General features: G+C 46.4%; 1 long non-coding RNA gene across 1 annotated transcript; it reads left to right on the forward strand.

Moving 5' to 3' along the window:
• The first annotated feature begins 5230 nt into the window (after nt 1-5230).
• LOC128341590 (uncharacterized) lies at nt 5231-18783 on the forward strand. Its single transcript, XR_008314481.1, has 4 exons — nt 5231-5268; nt 5754-5864; nt 9711-9776; nt 18690-18783. It is a non-coding gene; the product is annotated as an uncharacterized LOC128341590 (long non-coding RNA).
• The last annotated feature ends 656 nt before the right edge of the window (nt 18784-19439 follow it).

A 19439-nucleotide genomic window follows, 5' to 3' on the forward strand; every position in this document is an offset into this window, starting at 1 on the left:
GGGGGGAGGGGAACACTCCTCCATTGAGGGCTGTGAGATTTCACAGAAGTAAATGAATCTTGATTCAGTTCAATGGGCTTCCTTTTAAGTAAGTGACTGTTCTCTTTCCCTGCCCTTTGCCTTGTAGTATTTATTATTTATTTTTTTAAACATATTTGTATACTGCCCACACCCCAAGTTTCTGGGCAGTTTACAACAAATAAAAAGATTAAAACATTGCAACAATTTAAAACAGTGTCAACTATCTAAACTCATCAAACAATTAAAACAATATCTAATTAAAGGCCAGGGTGAACAAATGTGTCTTGACTGCATTTTTAAAAGTTGTAAGAGATGGGGAAGGTCTTAAGCAAGTGGGATTGCACAGAAGTAAATGATTTGGTTTAATGGGCTTCCTCTTCAGTAAAAAGTTCACTACTAGAAAGGGTTAGATTCAGAATTCTGCTCAGGTGCACTAATATGTGTCTCTGGCCAAAGTAGCAAATTAAAAGGGGAATGCATAAAAGAACCCAATGGGAAAATAATAATAATAAAACCCCTTTGGTCTCCTCCCTCCCACTCCCTTTTAGGGGTGACATATGCATGACGTATGTAGGGCGCATGCGCGCCGCTAGCGCTTGTCTCTTTAACCCTTTAGAAAAAACGACGGGGCCAGGAGCGGCAGGGAGGAACTCTGCCGCCCCAATAAGATTTTTCAAAGGACCAGCGCCGGAGGGGGAAGAGCGGCGGGGGGGGGGGTTAAGTACCTCCCCCCGCTTAAAGTAACTGTCCCCCCGCCCTCCCGAACCTCCGGACCTCCGAACCGGTGCAGCGGTCTTTGGAATTATGCCCGGACCGAACCGTACACACTCCTACTCCCTTTCTGTGTTGAGAAGCTCCAGTTATATTGGAAGCAAGCGGAGGAGGAGGGAGGCGTGGGGTTGGGGATCTGTGGGAGGAAAGGAGGGGAAAGCCAAAATTTCTCTCAGCCTGTTTCTTTCCCCAGGCGAGGGGACGGAGGAAGCAAGCACGGGCGGGGGCAAAGAACTGTCCACACTACAAAATGCTACAACAAATAAAATGCGGGGCAGGTCTTCCTACAACAGAAATATACAGCTACTTTCATACCGCGCATTTACAGCTATGTAGGGCAAAAATGCATCATTAAAATTTGCATGGGAAATGTGAATGCACCCTGCTGACAACGTAGCAGCACTGATGTGGAAATACAGGCAAGCTAGAGAGGCACTTAGTGGATGTGGTGTGAGTATGTTACAGTGTCTATTCTGGAAAATGCCTAGTAAACCTAAAGGGTAGTGTTATACTAACATATGGATCAATGAGATGAAACATGCCTGTGTAGGTTTCTCCTTGTAGTATTTCTTCTGTTTCCCTGAAGGAAGAAAAGGAGCTGGCAGGAAACTTCTGAGCTTAGCATCTACAACACTGGGTCCTTCAGGTTCCTAGAGAGAGAAACCTTTTCATAGTATATCAACTGTCCTGACTATAATCACTAAGTCAACCTTTTTCAGTCCATGTCCTACTTCTAAGATATAATCCAGGCAAACTAACTGTCGTTGCTTGTAACCCTGGTGCAAAATTTGGAAGCAACATCGGAGCAACTGCATATTTCACCCAAACCATTGGCTTTCAAGAGCCCGTTTAGTGAATAATGGCCAGCTTGTCATATGGTAGCTAATCTCTTTCTTGGCACTGCTTCAGTAAATCCCTTGAGTCATCTTGCATTTGTTTACAGTTTGGCTAATATCTCCATATTTAATGTCAGCATTAATGAACACTCAGTCCACCCTGTGATATTTATCAGTCAGCATCTTTGACTGGTGCTTGTTCTGTATATAAGCATGCAAGGTGTGCTCCTTATCAGTATCCCAACTCTGTTCCAGTGTCCTGGACATCAGTAAGCCTTGTGGTTGCTGTCTGCATTTCTATGATGAAGGCTTGGATCCTGCTCCTGCTGGCAATTGCTGCCTGCGCTTTAGTATCTGGGGGTAAGTGGAGAATGGTCATGCTCTATGTGCTTTCTAATTCAGTTGGTGGTGCTGGAGTTTCTGTTCTACTGTTCTGGGTGTTGTGACGAAACCAGAGTTACTGTATGCTTTCCTGGGATCTATCCCCAGTAGAGAGATTGCTCTGATCCCAATCTAGGAGCACACTGCTCCTTCGAGGTAGGCTGCCACAAGTTGAAGACTGATCTAAAGCCATTGACTAGGCTTAGACCCAGTTTCCGCAACCTGATACTGTCTTGCTTGGGACTAACAGGCACTATACAGCCCTGCTCTAGACAACGATATATTATTCTGAAAAGAACTCAGCAGTAGTGAATGACCTTATAAGGTACATGGGGAAGTGTTTTGCAAGTAACCCTCCAGACCCTTTAAAAACCAGACTGAATCCACTTCTAAGTATATAAACTTTAGTAAGAAACAAGGGTTGCACAAGGAATAAGGAACTGGGGAAAACTGGGGAAAAGAAAGTAAAGTAAAGGCACACAGAAATTAAAGAAAGGCACACAGAAATTCAAAAGAAAATTCAAAAGCATTGACTAGCACTGAATTCTACCTGGATCTATCAGTAGGCAGGTCCTTGGCTGAGAGAGTGTTAATCTCTACAGAGTCTTCCCTGGAACATCCTTTAAGAGATGGAAAATGGTGAACACTGCCCAGGTTTTTGCCTTCTAGCATTAAAGCCATTAAGGAGGGGGTGAACTGGGTCCAGGTGACTGTGGGTCTCACACGTGTCCATAGTTCAAAGAGTATTCTAATTACCTCCCCTCCAGAGGCGTACCTAGAGATAATAGCGCCTAGGGCAAGCACTGAAATTGCGTCTCCTGTCCAAACATCTGAGACCCATCTTTGAGATAACTTTACCATAATATCAGCTCAAAAATACAAGTCAAGCTCATTAATCTTTTAATATTTCAAAAACAGTTTAGCAGTGGACTTAGCCAGATCAAAAAATGCTGGGAAACTACAAATTTTAATATGCTGGGGCTCATGAAATACCCAAATACTATATGGAAGTGTACTTTGAAAACTAACAGAAATGCCTGTCTAATTCTCTACTATGCATTGTAGCATCACTATTACATAAGTTTTAAAAATCAATGGAGAATTTGACTTTTCCTAGATACTCTGAAAATAATTAAAGGATATGCAGAGTAAACTGTGTCACTGCTTGGAATATATTCTAGTCTTTCAGAAAGACAGTTAAAATGAGAGAAAGAGAGCAAGAAACTCCCAGTGGACCTTAATACTGAGGATTTGACACTGATTCAAAGACAAACTCACCATTAATAGCCATATTATTAAGACATCACATTTAACTCACTTATCACAAGAAGCAAAGTAAGAGCAAATGAATACAATCCTAGCTCATAAGTTTCAGCTCAGTATTCACAAGCCCTGATTCTCTGTACATAGTGTCAAACTAAATATGTGTACAGTGATTATATCTATCTATCTATCTATCTATCGCCCCTTTGGGGGGTTTCCTAAAGGCCAGGGTGGGTTGAAAAGGTCCTCCCATCCCACTGGCCTCTAGGGCCTCACAGGGACCATTTGAGCTTGTGCAGTGGCCATTTTTAAAAATATTTTTTTTTAAAAAAAAAAAAAGGCCACTGAAAACAAAATGGCTGCCGTGCATGCTCAAATGGCCTCTGCAAGGCCTGGCATGGCCTAGGGCCTCACAGAGGCCATTTGAGCATGTGCGGTGGCCATCATGTTTTTGGCAGCCATTTTTTTAAAAAAAATTTAAAAAATGGCACCCCCCCTTCAAGTGGCGCCCAGGGCACGTGCCCTGCCTGCCCTACCCTAGATATGCCCCTGCTCCCCTCCAGGTGGTGAGATGCAAAGTGTCCCTATCACCTGTGTCTGAAAAGATTAGGGAATTGGTGTGAAGGGTGGGGTGGGTCTGTTAGACATTTGTGGGGTGATGCTCTTGTTTCAAGCTGATGGAGGTCTGAGTTTCATCACTGTTGTCCCATAAACTTTGTGATACTGCAGAGCCATGACGTTCTTTGCTTTGAATACAAATGTGTCCAGTCATAATGCTCACTCGGTTGCTGTGCAATTTGTACAACAGTTCTTATCTAGCTTGCAGGGCTGACCCTAGGATAAGTAACGCCTGAGGCAAGGAGTGACTTTGGCACCACATCCCTGTGGTTAGTTTTCCAGTATACTCAAGTTGTGCGGCTCATGCAAGCTTGGCTCAGCATCCCCTTCAGCTAGGCACCCTGAGCAATAGCCTGGTGTGGAGGAACAGCTCTCCCATCGCTGCCACCTCATGTGGAGGAACAGCCCTCTATTCTTCCTAACCTTTTAACCGCTACCACCAAGTAGACTTTTGGTACAGCTGGGTCCACCTCAACACCCCTTCACCTTTATCAAAAATCACCACCTGAAAATATAACTTCATTCAACCCCCCCACCTTCTTGAAAGTATCGAACTTTTTGACACTTCTCCCAAAATGCCCCCACCATGGCAAACCTTTTCAAAGGTGCTGGGGGTGAAAAAATTCATCCCAGCATGAACTAGTGAGGACATTACTCGGCCTGTCCCAAGTAAACACATGTGGTTCCTTTTCCTTTTACAGAAAAACTGTGCCGTCTCTGCTGACAGCACTCCCCCCACCCCAGCAAAATAATAGTTCATAACATTGTCTTGCTATCTGTAAACCTCCCCCAAAGAAATTTAAATCACTTTCGTGGGTAGCTGTGAACCCCCTTCCCCACTATTGCTGCCTACAAACTGGGACCTTGAGTCCCACACTAGATTCCTCTTTGTGAACATGTCATGTGGCTGTTCTCCTCCATCCAAATCTAAAGCCTTCCCTTTTGTTCTGGGTGTGTTTGTTTTGGGAGGGGAGGGGAGGGGAGGAGAGGGGATGTGTGGGGAGATCAAAGCAGCTCTCTGCCACAACTGGTGCAGGAAACTCCAGTTCCAGGGTAGGGGGCCCTTAGCCATTGTGGCTGAAGATGAGGGGGATTGTAATGCAACCACATCATCTGGGGACTCAGGGTTGGGAACCTCTGAAATAACATATGTACAGGTGGAGCCGTAGCAGGTATGTGCCAACATTATGAGCAAGGAGGGGACTTTCAGTAAATGGATGTGATTCCCCTCCCCAAATGCTTCCCAAGAAAACCCATAAATACTGTGCTAGTTCAAAACTGATCCTTGAGGAATTTGCACATCACTAGTTGAGCACTTGTGATTCTTTTCTAGAGCCCAACGATGCTGATGAAGAGCCCCAGACGAATCCCAGGACTGGTAAGTACAGTTGCTGGAAAAGTGCCTGTGGGCCTAACCAAATCAATGGCTGTGTCAAAGTATCCCAAATGGTCATCCTTGTGATGCCAATAAAGGGAAGTAACAGCTGTACATATGGTGAATAAAAGCTCTCTATCCTAGAAAGTCTTCAAAAAGGACCAGAAATTCTTGAATGACTTGATGACTAGGGCTCCCCGTAACAGAAGGTCACATGTTTCTATAGTATGTTATCTACCTTAAGAGTCTAGAAATCAGAAAAAATAGTATGGACTGATTCAGAACCCCAAGAGGGAAGTGCTTTAAGTGGTTTTTCTTCTTTTTTTCTTCTTTAGCTGCTAGAGGAGTTTGTTTCCTTCTTAGGCTGTCTGGGAGAAAAAGCCATTTCTGGTGCTTAGCAATGCTAAGGTGGAACCAGGGTGGGAACTGAATCACTGGAAATGGTTCATAGAAAAGATTCATTTCTAATTTTGCTCTCTGGCATTCAGGAGCAGTTGCTGCACGTGTTGAAGGATTTGTCCCAGGCTTCCTTGATCTCCTTTCAAATGCAGCCAACTCAGCTGCTGGAGTAATCAATGGCATCGTTGATGCTGTAGCTGGTAAGTGCTAAAGAGGTGTGTGAGTGGGGAGTGTTATTCAAGACAACATTGTGTGATCATCATGAGAAGGAAAAGGTGCAGTTGTGATGAGGAGAGACATCTGTGAGCCTTGCAGACATCTGCCTACCCTTGCCATTGATGTAAGAATTATAGTGGTGCATCTGCACATAAAATGAAAATGGAGGTTGTCCAACTCTCTGTAAAATTTTCTAACTGTGAATCACATTGCAGATGTTTGTCCAACCGCAACCCTGCAACCTCTGTTTTCAAAGCAGTGGCGCCCCCTCGCTATTTCTGGTTCACCGAGTCTACATCCCAGCATGCTCTGTAATGCTCACATCACCAAACTGTGGGCAAGCTGTCAGAACATCTGCAGGGTGGAAGTCACTGGCCACAACCTTCAAGAGGGTGTGTGAGTGTAATCAAAACTTTTCAGAATATGCCCTCAGAAGGGAAAGGCCATTTAAATGCCACGCAAGCCCTTCATCCAACAGCGAGGGCACTGCTGCCCTCAAAGAGAGTCACACAACAAAACAATCTCATACAAACACTATTTCTGGCAGAGGGAATGCTGAAAGACAGTATTTTTCTATTACTCAGGAAAGGCAAGGGGACATGAGGACTTCATAGGAGGGGATACGTATATTAGGGAGGGCAAAGGATCCTGGGGTTTGGCCCGCTGTGACCAAGTGATGGCTAAGCCTGGGAAAGCTGTCCATGGAGATGAAACCACAATCCTGCCTCCGTGACTGCTGCCCCTGGATTAAGCCTCTTGGGAGAGGGCCGGTCCACTAGGGAGGGCCTTAGGCTCAAAGACCTCCGGTCTTCCATCAGGTGGGTCCGGGCCAACCTCTCTATGATTACAGTTCCAGGAACTACATGAAACCGTGGTTATGGTGGCATCCATGTTCAGATGTAACGCTGCCACTGCCAAACCTCAGGGTTGGTTTGCACAGATCGCTACAAACTGAAGGTTAAAATCGGAGTTTGGTGAGGGAAACCGTAGGTCACTTTTGCCATGAAACTGTGGTTTCATGCATTCAGATTTACACAAATTCCAACCTGGGTTTCGTGTTACTTGCATATACAGCCAGTGTCTAATACTGAACCCCATCTCTGGGGCTGCCCAAGACACTATCTTAAAATACAGGATGTTCAGTTAGCTCACTGTGCTAATATGGGCTGACATACCACACAAGGAAATGCAGGCAGTTGGAGTATAGCCCAGGAGGGAGTTGCATGTGACACCGCTAATGGTGTTGCCAAACAGGGAAGTTTTGCTCCATCATAATGTTGTTGTGCCAACATAGTTGTGCAATATAACATTCATTGGGGGAAATGGATGTTGTATTGCACAACTGCATTTCACAACTTTACGACACATAGGAGGCTGCCTTATACGGAATCAGACAATTGGTCCATCTCACTCAGCATTGTTTACACTGGACCGGGTCTCATGATCAGTGAGACCCAGTTTGGGGCAGTGAGCGGAAAGAGCATGCTAAGCCCGCTCTCCCCGCTCACGAGTGGGCAGGGAGCCGTGGGCGGCTGGATCGGCTGCCCACACAATGGCCAGCTCCGTGACAGAGCCGGGGGGGAGCGGGGGCCACGTGGCCACCGCAAGCCCCAGTGTGCCCTGCGGGAGCATGCAGGGCATACTGGGGAGATCCCCGGAGCCGGGAAGTGGCTTTTCACCTCCCGGCCGCGGGTCTACTCGTGAGTAGGAATGGCGCAAAGGTGTGCCGCAGCTACTCATGATCCCTAAAAGGCAGGTTTGCTGGAGCGCTCGTTCGGCAAACCTGCTTTTTAGCAAGGGTTCTCGAGTGGGCTACCCACTCAAGAACCACCGGGCTCGTCTGTGAGCGCAGTGGTTCTTACGGTCAACAAAAATCGGGCTAGCCTCTGCTAGCCCAATTTTTGTTGATCGTGAGAATTGCCCCATAACCTGGCCATGGCTCTTCAAGGTTTTAGGTAGATACCACAGAGTGAACATGGAACTTTCAAGAGTGCAGATGCTCTTCCACTGAGCTATGACCCCAATTCCCATATTTTACAGCATACACTTATAGACTCCCATCCAAATGCAAACCAAGATGGACCCTGCTTAGCAAAGGAGACAATTCATGCGCTCTACCCCCCAAGCCAGGTCTCTTTCTGGGCAGAACTTCCTTGTTTCACAGCACTGTTTGTGGTGTTTACATGGACATAGCAGCACGTCTGGTGCTGCAACCGCCCGTGTTTCCTTGCATGGTATGTCAGCCACTATTTGCACATGATCAGTAGGCGTAATTGGAACAGTTTTTACATTTTTCATCATAATTTGCAAATATAAATAAATAAGCTATACAGTCGGAAAGTGGTATATAAATATTTGTTATTTGTTTGACCAGAATCCTGTAGACCCTGGTGCCCAATGATGGTATTTTTGTATTGCCAGACGACAAAGCCCATATATGTGGTCACCATTATAGCCTTAACAACACAAACTGGGGCTTTCTTAAACCTTTCCCACTTAGTGATAATAACCTGAATGAGAAAGAATGACTAGAAGGACCCAATTTATGCCATAAATGCAACAGTACTTACTTACCCTCAAGGCCATGCATCCATCCAGATCAATAGCACCTTTCGCATTCTAGATCCTCCAGAGAGTAGATTCTCCATACACCAGCTGTTCATCCATTTCCATCACATCATATTCAATTCCCACATGCAATGGGAAATATATATACCCCATGTCTCATAGCGAGTTACAACAATTAAAACACATAAAACATTTTAGAATTCTAACCCGTTAACCTATAAAAGCCAGCCAGACTATTAAAACAACATAGTGCAAACTCCTACTCTGAGGCAAAGGCCAGGGTAAAGAGGTGCATCTTCACCAATCATCCAAAAATGTATAATGAAGGAGTAGTGGCGGAGGGAGGCCAGCAGAGGCCTGGGTGAAGCCCCCCCTTCCACCGTGGCCCCCCAGCCATGCCCTCTGCATCTTATGTCAGTTGCAGGGCCAGTTAACCACGCAATTTCAGTTAGCGCCACATTACGGCACTGCTGGAGCGGCTCTCCCTACCTTTAGAAGGCAGGGAGAGCCACTCTGGAGAATTTGGCCATGCAGCCCTGTTTGTAAGCTAAACCATGGCCCCCGTATCTGGCATCAGATGCAGCGGGAGTGGCTGGGGTACGAGGGGTGGCCTCTGAGGGGCGGTGGCCCAGGTTCTTTGAACCCCTTTGTGCTATGGTGGCTCTGCCCTTGTGAAGGAGCCCAACACACCTCAGCAGGGAGGTCATTCCATAACTTACCATAATTTTCACACTGGTACCTGCACATCACAATTTCCCCTTCTTGTCAATTCGTCTGCCTCCATCGGCCAGTGTCATAGCTTAGAAACTGGTTGCAGCAGTGGCTATGGAAAGTGGGCTATTAAGAAGATTGCTCTCCAGATTTTTAATCTAAGTTCTACAACAATTATTCATGAAATTACTAATCTAAGAGTTCTTCCTTTACAGCTGAAGGGGAGAGAAAAAGATGTGTATTTTTGTGTGTGACTTTGAAGAGAGCACTTACCATATCCCACACAGATTTCTGGACATATTTCAGAACACAGAGCAGATAATTGTTTATTTTATTTTGTTTTCCAGGCTAAATCCTGGTCAGTTGGAATGTTGTTATCAGCCTTAATGAGGACAGCCAAAATACTCACAGCCATATTTCAGCAGGGGCTGAAAGGCTGAGTGGGAGGTGGGGATCCAGACTGAGAGTCGAAAGGCAAGGAGAAAGAAATAACAGGGGTCATGGCAAAGGAAGGGGTAAAGGATTAATACCATTGAACCTTTTTTTCGTAGGAAAAGCTAGAGCGGATCATGGCTCTACAAATACAACTTCAAGTCGCAGGAACTGAATTGTTATCGGTAAGCCTTCAGGGGTAGTGAGGTGGGGTTCAGTGGGAGGGCCTCAGTCCTATGAATAGGGGGATGGGAAAGAAAGCCTGGCTCCAGCCTATATAAGGCAGAACCCTAAACCCTACTGTTTGTTAAGGAATGTCTCCCTACCCCAGTGAAAAGGATTAAGGTCCCTCGTGAACCCATCAAGCCTCCTTACACTGAATCAGACTGCTGGTTGACCTACGTCAGTATTGTCTACCCTGAGGTTCCCAATGCAGGGACGGTGGGCGATGGCATACCTGCAAAGGTGCTCACTGTCACTCACCAGTGAACTACAGCTAAGCTGGGAGGGCCTGGCTGTGCCATCTCCACTTCTGCCACATAGTTGGCCTGAGGCTGCCTGTGAGCCAAAAGGGGGACAGAAGCTCCTCCACATGTGCAGCAGTGGCGGCAGCAGGGTGCTGAAGAGGAGGATGAGAGGGAGGATCTTGAGTATCACCGAAGGTTTGTGGCAGCAGCCGCCACAGAAACAGCAACAGTCACTGTTGCCCCACTCTTGCATGCCTGCTCTGCGGTACAGAACCAACCAGAAAGGGGGCGGTCATGTGAAATACAGTGGAAATGGAACAATCCGATACTGCTAAGCAAATAAAACAACTAAAACAGTATATATTGTTTCATTGTCACAACGTCTTTCAGTCTTTCAAAAGATGCTTCAAGACATAACATTACAAAATGAGTGTGGTGATCGGACACTGTACAATGATAGATCTTAAACAACTTTGCTACATCTCTGGAGAGATCATGGTAAGTGTCCAAAAATAATGGTTTGTCCAGTTGCAATGGCTGAATACGCAATGATGAATTCCACACGATATCATGGTTATGGAGCTGAAATATTAGCCAAACAGCTGCAAATGCTGGAGACTGAGAAATGGATTGTGCTAATTTTTCTGTTTTGTACTTCTTCTTCAGTTCCAGTCAATTTAAGAAATGCAGGTCTGTTGTCAGAAGCCTTCTTTACCCACTTTAAACTTCTATATGCACTCTATTCTCCTCATACTATTATCTTACAGTCTTGGAGAACTGTAAGATATGAAAATTAGCATTTTGTAATATTATGTGTTGAATCATCTTTTGAAAGACTGAAAGACGTTGTAACAATGAAACAATATCCTTTGCAATGCCAGGTCGGTTCAGAATAAGACCGAAATCATCCATGACTTGATCATGGATGAGGGAGCCGACCTGGCTTGTATAACTGAGACCTGGATGGGGGAAGCTAGTGGCCCAGTTTGGGCTCAGCTTGTTCCACCAGGCTACTCTGTTGTAGAGCAGGCTAGGGGATGTGGGCGGGGTGGTGGTGGAGTGGCTGTGGTCCATAAGGATACCATTTCCCTTACCAGGGCCCCTGTGCGACAGTTGACTTACATTGAGTGTGTCTTTGTAAGGCTGGCGACTAGGGATTGGGAATTCTGTTGGTGTACCGTCCACCCCGCTGCCCAACCGACTTCCTAACTGAACTGACAGAGCTGGTCTCGGAGTTGGTGTTGGAGTCACCCAGACTTTTGGTTCTGGGTGACTTCAATTTCCATTGTGAGGCTGACTTGTCTGGTGCGGCTCAGGAGTTCATAGCGGCCATGACAACTATGGGCCTATCCTAACTAGTTTCAGGATCAACTCATGTTGCCAGCCACATACTCGATTTGGTCTTTTGATCAGATCAGGGCAGTATTCCGTGGGTGGGGGATTGGGTGGTTTCCCCATTGTCATGGACAGACCACTACTTGGTTAAGGTTGGTTTCACAGCCACAACCCAGCCCTGCAGGGGTGGAGGACCTATTAAGATGGTCTGCCCGAGAAGACTGTTGGACCCAGTAGGATTCCAAAAAGCCTTGGAGGGTTTTGATGTTGGTCCTGCCAGCGACTCTGTCGATGCCCTGGTGGGAACCTGGAATAGGGAACTCACCAGGGCAGTAGACATGATCGCTCCTAAGCATCCCTTCCGATCTGCTTTAAAAGTGGCCCCTTGGTATACAGAGGTGTTACGGGGTCTGAAGCATCAAGGTAGGTGACTGGCGCGCAAGTGGAGGAAAACTCGGCTTGAATGTGACAGGACACAGCATAGAGCCCATTTGAAGGTCTATGAGGAGGCGGTGCATGCGGCAAAAAACCAATTCGGGTCTGCGCGCATTGCTTCTGTGGGTTCGCGTCTGGCAGAGCTGTCCCGGGTTGTGAGGAGTTTGATTCAGGCTCCTTCCAATTCAAACCAATCCCCGGAGACTTTGTTCTGCCATGATGCTTTCAATGGGTTCTTTGCTGATAAAATCTCCTGTATTCGGGCCGACTTGGACTCCACTGTTTCTGCAGAGTCTATTAAGGTGGTGTCCAGCAATCCCTCTTGCAGTATTAGATTGGATCAGTTTCAATCTGTGATGCCTGATGATGTGGATAAGCTGCTTGGGGCAGTGCGGCCTACCACTTGTTTTCTGGATCCTTGCCTGACATGGCTGCTTTTATCTAGCAGGGAGATTGTTGGGAATGGCTTAGTTAATATCATTAACTCATCGCTGAGGGAGGGTAGGATGCCTCCTTGTTTGAAGGAGGCAGTTATTAGACCACTTCTTAAGAAGCCTTCCCTAGATCCCTCAGTGATGGATAGTTATAGGCCAGTCTCCAATCTCCCATGGTTGGGCAAGGTGATTGAGAGAGTGGTGGCTAACCAGTTCCAGGTGGTTTTGGAGGAAACCGATTATCTAGACCCATTTCAAACTGGTTTTAGAACGGGCTATGGGGTTGAGTCTGCCTTAGTCGGCCTGATGGATGACCTTTAATGGGGAATCGACAGAGGGAGTGTGACTCTGTTGGTTCTTTTGGATCTCTTGGCGGCGTTTGATGCCATCGACCATGGTATCCTTCTGGATCGCCTGGGGGAATTGGGGATAGGAGGCACTGCTTTGCAGTGGTTCCCCTCCTATCTCGCAGGCAGATTCCAGATGGTGGAGCTTGGTGACAGTTCCTCTTTAAAACGGGAGCTATTATATGGAGTCCATCAGGGCTCCATTTTGCCACCAATGCTTTTTAATATTTTCATGAAACCACTGGTCGAGGTCATCAGGAGATTTGGTGCAGGGTGTTATCAGTATGCTGATGACACCCAAATCTATTTCTCCTTATCATCATCATCATCATCTTCATCATCAGGAAATGGCATTCACTCCCTAAATGCCTGCCTACAGGCAGTAATGGTCTGGATGAGGGATAACAAATTGAATCCAAGCAAGACGGAGGTGCTCATTGTGGGGGAATTGGAATTTAAGGGATGAGTTACTGTAGATCTTCCTGTACTGGACGGGGTTACACTCCCCCAGAAGGAACAGGTACGCAGCTTGGGAATGCTCTTGGATCCAGGCCTCACCATGGTATCTCAGGTGGAGGCTGTGGCCAGGAGTGCTTTCTATCACCTTTGGCTGATTCGACAGCTGTGTCCATTCCTTGAAGAGAACGATCTCAAAACAGTGGTGCAGCAGCTGGTAACCTCCAGGCTTGACTACTGCAATGTGCTCTATGTGGGGCTGCCTTTGTACGTAGTTCAGAAACTTCAGTTAGTCCAAAATGCAGCAGCCAGATTGGTCTCTGGGGTAACCCGGAGAGACCATATTATGCCTGTCTTAAAACAGCTGCACTGGCTGCCAGTATGTTTCCGGGCAAAATACAAAGTGCTGGTTTTTACCTTTAAAGCCCTGAACGGCTTGGGTCCGGGTTACCTTAGAGAGCGCCTTCTTCGGTATGATCTCCATCGCTCATTGAGGTCATCTGGAGAGGTCCATCTCCAGTTGCCACCGGTACGTCTGGTGGCGACTTGGAACCGGGCCTTTTCTGCAGCTGCTCCTGGTCTATGGAATGCACTCCCGGCAGATATCCGCAGTTTAGGCTCGCTGTTGGCCTTTAAGAGAGCCCTAAAACCTATTTATTTGGCCTGGCCTTCCAAGGCTTATAAAGTGTTGTTGTTTTGGAAAGTATTTTAATTGCTTTTAAATAGTTTTAATCATTTTTAATTGTTTTTATATTGTTTTAGCATTGTTCTAATTGTGGGTTTTATGTCTTTTTAAAAGCTATTGTACACCGCCCAGAGCCTCTGGATGGGGCGGTTTATTAATGAAATAAATAAATAATATAATATATACTGTTTTAATTGCATTGTTTGCTTAGTAGTGTTGGGTTATTTCACTTTTGCACAGCCTGTTCGTCTAACAGGGAGACCCCTAGAGCAGCTCCCAGCCAGCCCCACTGAGATGAGAGGGACGAGAGCAGTGACAGCAGTACCAGCTGGAGGGAGCAGGGTAAAGGAGGAGAGATTGGCACATGTGCTTGAGGGTCAAACATCCTCAAACACAGCTCTCTCTTTTTCCTCAGAGTCGAGAAAAAGAAGAGTCGTGCTGGGGCATTTTTGCCTCCCTGCACAAATATTCATTTCCTCCACTGAACAAGCTCTAAAATGGAGGGTTAAAGTAAGCTCCCAAGTGTTGTTACCTTGCCTGTAATCACCCCCTCAGGTGTGGCTACCTGAGATTCTCTGGCTACCAATAGATTCTCTATTGTGCATGGGAATGAGTGAAAGAGAACAACTCTTGTGTGGGGTGGTGGGGGGAGACAGGGGGTTACTCCCAGAAGGAGCTGCAGGCACCCCTATGCATGTTTATCATAATGTTCAATGGGGCTTACTCCCAGGAAAGTGCACACAGGATTGTGGCCCCAATTGATTAATATTGGATGCAGTGCCAAAGCTACATATCTTGCGTGCCCTCTTTTCTTAACTCTTTGTTAAATCTTGTTTTAATGACTGCTTGGTAATTGGCTCGTTTATACACATTTATTGCTCAATTTAGCCTGTCTAACATCTATGATTCAATTTCCATTTTTCTCTGTATATTTTAAAATAGGTTGTATTTTTATTTTTCTTGGTTGGAATGGCTTTTCAGTCCTCCATATTCCAGTTTCTCCTATCCGCCCCCCCCCCCATCAAGAATCAACTGAGGTGGGAATTCTTATTTTGTTTCTGTGGTGGCTTTCCCTCGCTTGTGCAACTTCTGAAATCATGGTCTGGTTTTCCTGATTCCTTTCTCATTTCAAAATCCGGATAGTTTTGAAACATCCAACAACCTGGTTGGCTTTAAGAGGGATTTGGATAACTTCATGGAGGCAAGGTCTATCATCAGCTACTAGTCGGGGGGCTATAGGCCACCTCTAGCCTCAAAGGCAGGATGCCTCTGAGTACGAGTTGCAGGGGAGTAACAGCAGGAGAGAGGGCTTGCCCTCAACTCCTGCCTGTAGGCTCCAGCAGCATCTGGTGGCCCACTGTGTAAAACAGAATGCTGGACTAGATGGGCTTCCTTGGGCCTGATCCAGCAGGGCTGTAATTATGTTCTTAAAACAAATCAGGGATAGTGGCGGTAGTTATGTTGTGCTCCTTCATTTTCCCTTGCTGCATAGTTTGCAAGATTACTCAGAGCTGCTTTCATGGCTAACCATCCTATAGCATGCATGTTTACTCAGAAAAAAATCTCTCCAAATTCAGCAAGGTTTACTGATCGTGTAAGGTTTGCTGATCGCGAGCCCAGTGGCTTACCAGCGGCTAGCCCGCTTTGGTAGCTCTCCCCAAAGCCCGGGTTTGCGGAGCGAGCGCTCGGCAAACCTGGGCTTCCCGATAGTGATTAGCCATGCCATGGCTGTGTGGCGTGGCTACTCATGAGTAGACCCCCTGAGGGGAGGTGAAAAGCCGCCTCCCAACTCTGGGGGTCTCCCCAGTATGCCCTGGGTGCTCACACAGGGCATACTGGAGCTTCCGGGGGCCACATGGCCCCCGAGCTCCCCAGCCCCCACCGGCTCCGTCACTGAGCCGGCAATCATGTGGGCAGCCGATCCAGCCGCCCAGGACTCCCTCCCTGATTATGAGCGGGGAGAGCAGGCTTAGCCTGCTCTCCCTGCTCTGCTCCTGAAACCAGTTCTCACTGAATTTGAGACCCGGCTCACAGTAACAAAGGAACACAGAAAGCTACCTCATACCAAGTCAGACCATTGCTTCATCTAGCTCAGTATTGTCAACACTGATTGGCAGGCAGGATTCTCTCTCAGCAGGCAGGAGTCTCTTGGAGATGCCAGGGAGGCAACTGGTTAACTTCTGCATACAAGCATGCAGATACTCTTCCCAGAGCAACCCCATTCCCTAAAGGGAATATTTTACAGTGCTCACCAGTGTTCCCACTAACAGGGATTCCCAGATGTTGTTGACTACAACTCCCATAATCCCCAAGCTAAAACCACTGCAGCTGGGGATTCTGGGTGTTGTAGTCAAAAACATCTGGGAATCCCTGTTAGAGGAAGCATTGGTGCTCACATGTAGTCTCCCGTTCAAATGTAAACCAGGGTGGACCCTCTTAGCAAAGGATGCATGCTTGCTACCACAAGACCAGCTATCCTTCCACTGGCTGCACAGAGCCTCATTTCTAAAGCCATCATCATATACCAGACTGTACAAAGTATTTACAGCTTATATGGCATGGAAGTTCACTTGAGTACCTCAACTTGCAATTTCCATTCTTCTTAGAGCACGAGTGAAAATGAAAGCATCTTAACTCTCATCTTAAACCAAAGGTTTCTGGATTACTGAATTTCCAGGCATTTTAAAAAGGACAATCTGATAAGACACTATGGGAAAGAGCTTACATAAACCACAAGGTAGAACTTCCTGATATTGAACACCAAAAAGTTTGTAAAAATTTCAACTAAGATAAAGTCACACTCCCTCCAACCTTAGAAAAATACAATTATATGAAAATGGTGGATTCAGTAATAGTGACAAGGTGGTTACCTTCATGATTATTCAGCAGTGGGTAAGGACACAAGAAGCAGTTAATCTGTGTTTACTTTAAATCTGTCCTTCATTTTTTTTATTTTCCATAAAAAACATGCACACACAGAACAAGAATTAAAAATAACAAAGCTTTAATAACTGTCCAAAATGACAAATTCTTTTCCCAGAAATTTCTGACAAATCTCACACTTCTCTGGGGATTTGTACAAAACCGGTTTACCTAGTTCAATTCAGGTCCAGACCTGACTTAAACTGGGCCGGGCATGTCTGGTTTTGTGTCCCCAAACAAAACCCCTGGCTGGGGCTCAAGCCGGTTCAGGTTCCAAACCTCAAAAAATATATATTATTTTTTAGCTTACCTGTAGGTCCAGTAGCCTTTTTTAAGCTTACCTGTAGGTCTGGGGTTGCAACTGTGGCCATAAGGCGTGTCTCCAGAGGTTCCCCATCCCTCCCCACCGGCCCCCTTCTGATCTCCTATGGGCCAGTCTGGCCCTTTCCCAGGCCGTTTTGGCTCTCTCAGTGCTCTCGGTGGCCAATTTTGAAGCTGCTGTGCATGCACCCTGGCTATTTGCATGACCTGAGCCATTTGGGCAGGACTCTCCCAGAAGGTATGTCCCTGAGGTCTGTGCAGCCCTTAGGGACATAGTTTCGAGATACACAGGCAACTCCTGAGGGAATGAGAGATCAATGAAAACCATCCCTCCCCATTCCCCGAGTGCAGGCACTGCATTAAAGTACACACCCAACCTTAGTCTGCATGTCTGCCATCACCTACTAAATCAAGAATTTTTTTTTTTTACTAAATCATAAATACTAAAAATAGTTTTGTAAGTATTACTCATTGAGGAACTGCTTTGAGTCTGCCCTTATCCCTCCAAATTGTCTGTTCAAGAGTCAAGGAATCAGAGACCAATCAATAGTTCTGTACCTTCCGATAAGAACAGCCCTGCTGGATCAGGCCCAAGGCCTATCTAGTCCAGCATCCTGTTTCACACTGTGGCCCACCAGATGCCTCCGAGAAGCCCACAGGCAGGGGGTGAGGGCATGCCCTCTCTCCTGCTGTTGTTCCCCTGCAACTGGTATTTATTATTATTATTATTATTATTATTTCGATTTCTATACCGCCCTTGCAAAAATAGCTCAGGGCGGTTTACACAGAGAAATAAGTGGTATCTTGCAACCAGACAAGTAGCCATTGATAGACCTGTCCTCCATGACTATGTCTAAGCTCCTTCACCTATTCATTCATCACAACAGAAAGAGCGGCCATTCCCATGAGGAATGGACATCTATGGGAAATGAGGGGATTTGGTGATGCAGGAGCAAATGAATAGAAGCAAACTGCCCATACATGCCTGCATGTATTTGCTTGGGTTAAGTAACCTGGATGTCAAAAAAAAAAAAAAGGTGTTCTTTGTAGTGGAGAGGGCCACTAGGACCAGCATAACAGTCAATGAGGCTATTCACACAATGGTAGAAAATTGGGCTAGCCTCTCCTAGCCCTATTTCCTACCATCGTGAGAACCACCAGGCTCGGCTGCCAGCCCAGTGGTCCTTAAGCAGGTCACCCACTTAAGTAGCTCGGTGCTTAAACTGGGTTCGCGGAGAGAGCACTCCACAACCCCAGTTTTTGTAACATAAGTTGCTGCGGTGCAGCTCCGCGGTGCAGAAACTCATGAGGAAACCCCTGGCAGGGATGCTAAATGCACCCTCCCGGCTCGGGGGGTCTCTGCAGCATGCCCTGCGCGCTCACTCAGGGCATGCTGGAGCTTCCGGGGGCCGTGCAGCTCCCGATCCTCGCAGCCCCCACTGGCTCTGTAACGGAGCCGGCAGTTGTGTGGGCAGCCAGTTCGGCCGCCCACAGCAGACTGCAGGATCATCTGCAAGGAGAGCAAACCCTCTCCAGGTGGCTCCCACTGATCATGGGAACCGAATCAATGTATTCTGGTAAAAGCCTCTGCTCCAGTCATTACACAGGAATTGTCTTGTCCTTTGCTTCATATAGTGCCTGTTGAGTAAATGTTACCGTAATGAGAATGCTGACTTGAGATCTTGTTCAATTTCAGATACAAGCAACGATAATACAAAACCTCCCCTCTGAACACTTCAAATAGTCATATTGTAAAGGGCGGTGAAAGATGAAGGTCTTGGCATTCAGAGGTTCTAGCCCTCCAAGCAACATGGATACCAATCAATCAATAAAATACTAATGAATCAAACAGCAGCATGTGACTCCACCTACCTCATTTGGGGTTTTCTGTACAGCAAATTGCAACTTTGAATTCTGAGCAGCTTGATTCATTTGTATATATCCTTCCAAACACATTAACCATATTCACATGTTATGTTCCGTGTGGATATATAATGTTTGCAGTGTATGTTATGAACAAAACACAAACATAGCAGGTACTCTATATTTGCAATGGGCTCAGTCCCCATGTGGACTTCTAAAATGAATGCAGGTACACATTCACATGAAGACATGTATGTGCATTCAGGTGCCCCTACATGCATACAACGTAGGAATAGCTCTACTATCAGTCAGCATATCAGGATCTACTTGTATAGCCCAAATATCTTCTGTCTCTGAATAGAGCTGGATAGTGCTCCAGCACTAACCCAGACTTGGCTCCTTAAGCCTGGGCTTGCCTGCTCGTGAGAACAGCCTCGGTAGATAAACAACAGAGGAGGAGGGTAAAGGCGCCTTCACAAAATCTGCTTAAACAAATGGAGATATGAATATCTGAAGCTGCCTTATGGAAGTCTGATCATCAGGCCATCAAGTGTAGGACTCCGACAGGCAGTAGCAATCAGGC

This window comes from Hemicordylus capensis, chromosome 2, assembly GCF_027244095.1.
Source record: "Hemicordylus capensis ecotype Gifberg chromosome 2, rHemCap1.1.pri, whole genome shotgun sequence".
NCBI classification, from domain to species: Eukaryota; Metazoa; Chordata; class Lepidosauria; order Squamata; family Cordylidae; genus Hemicordylus; species Hemicordylus capensis.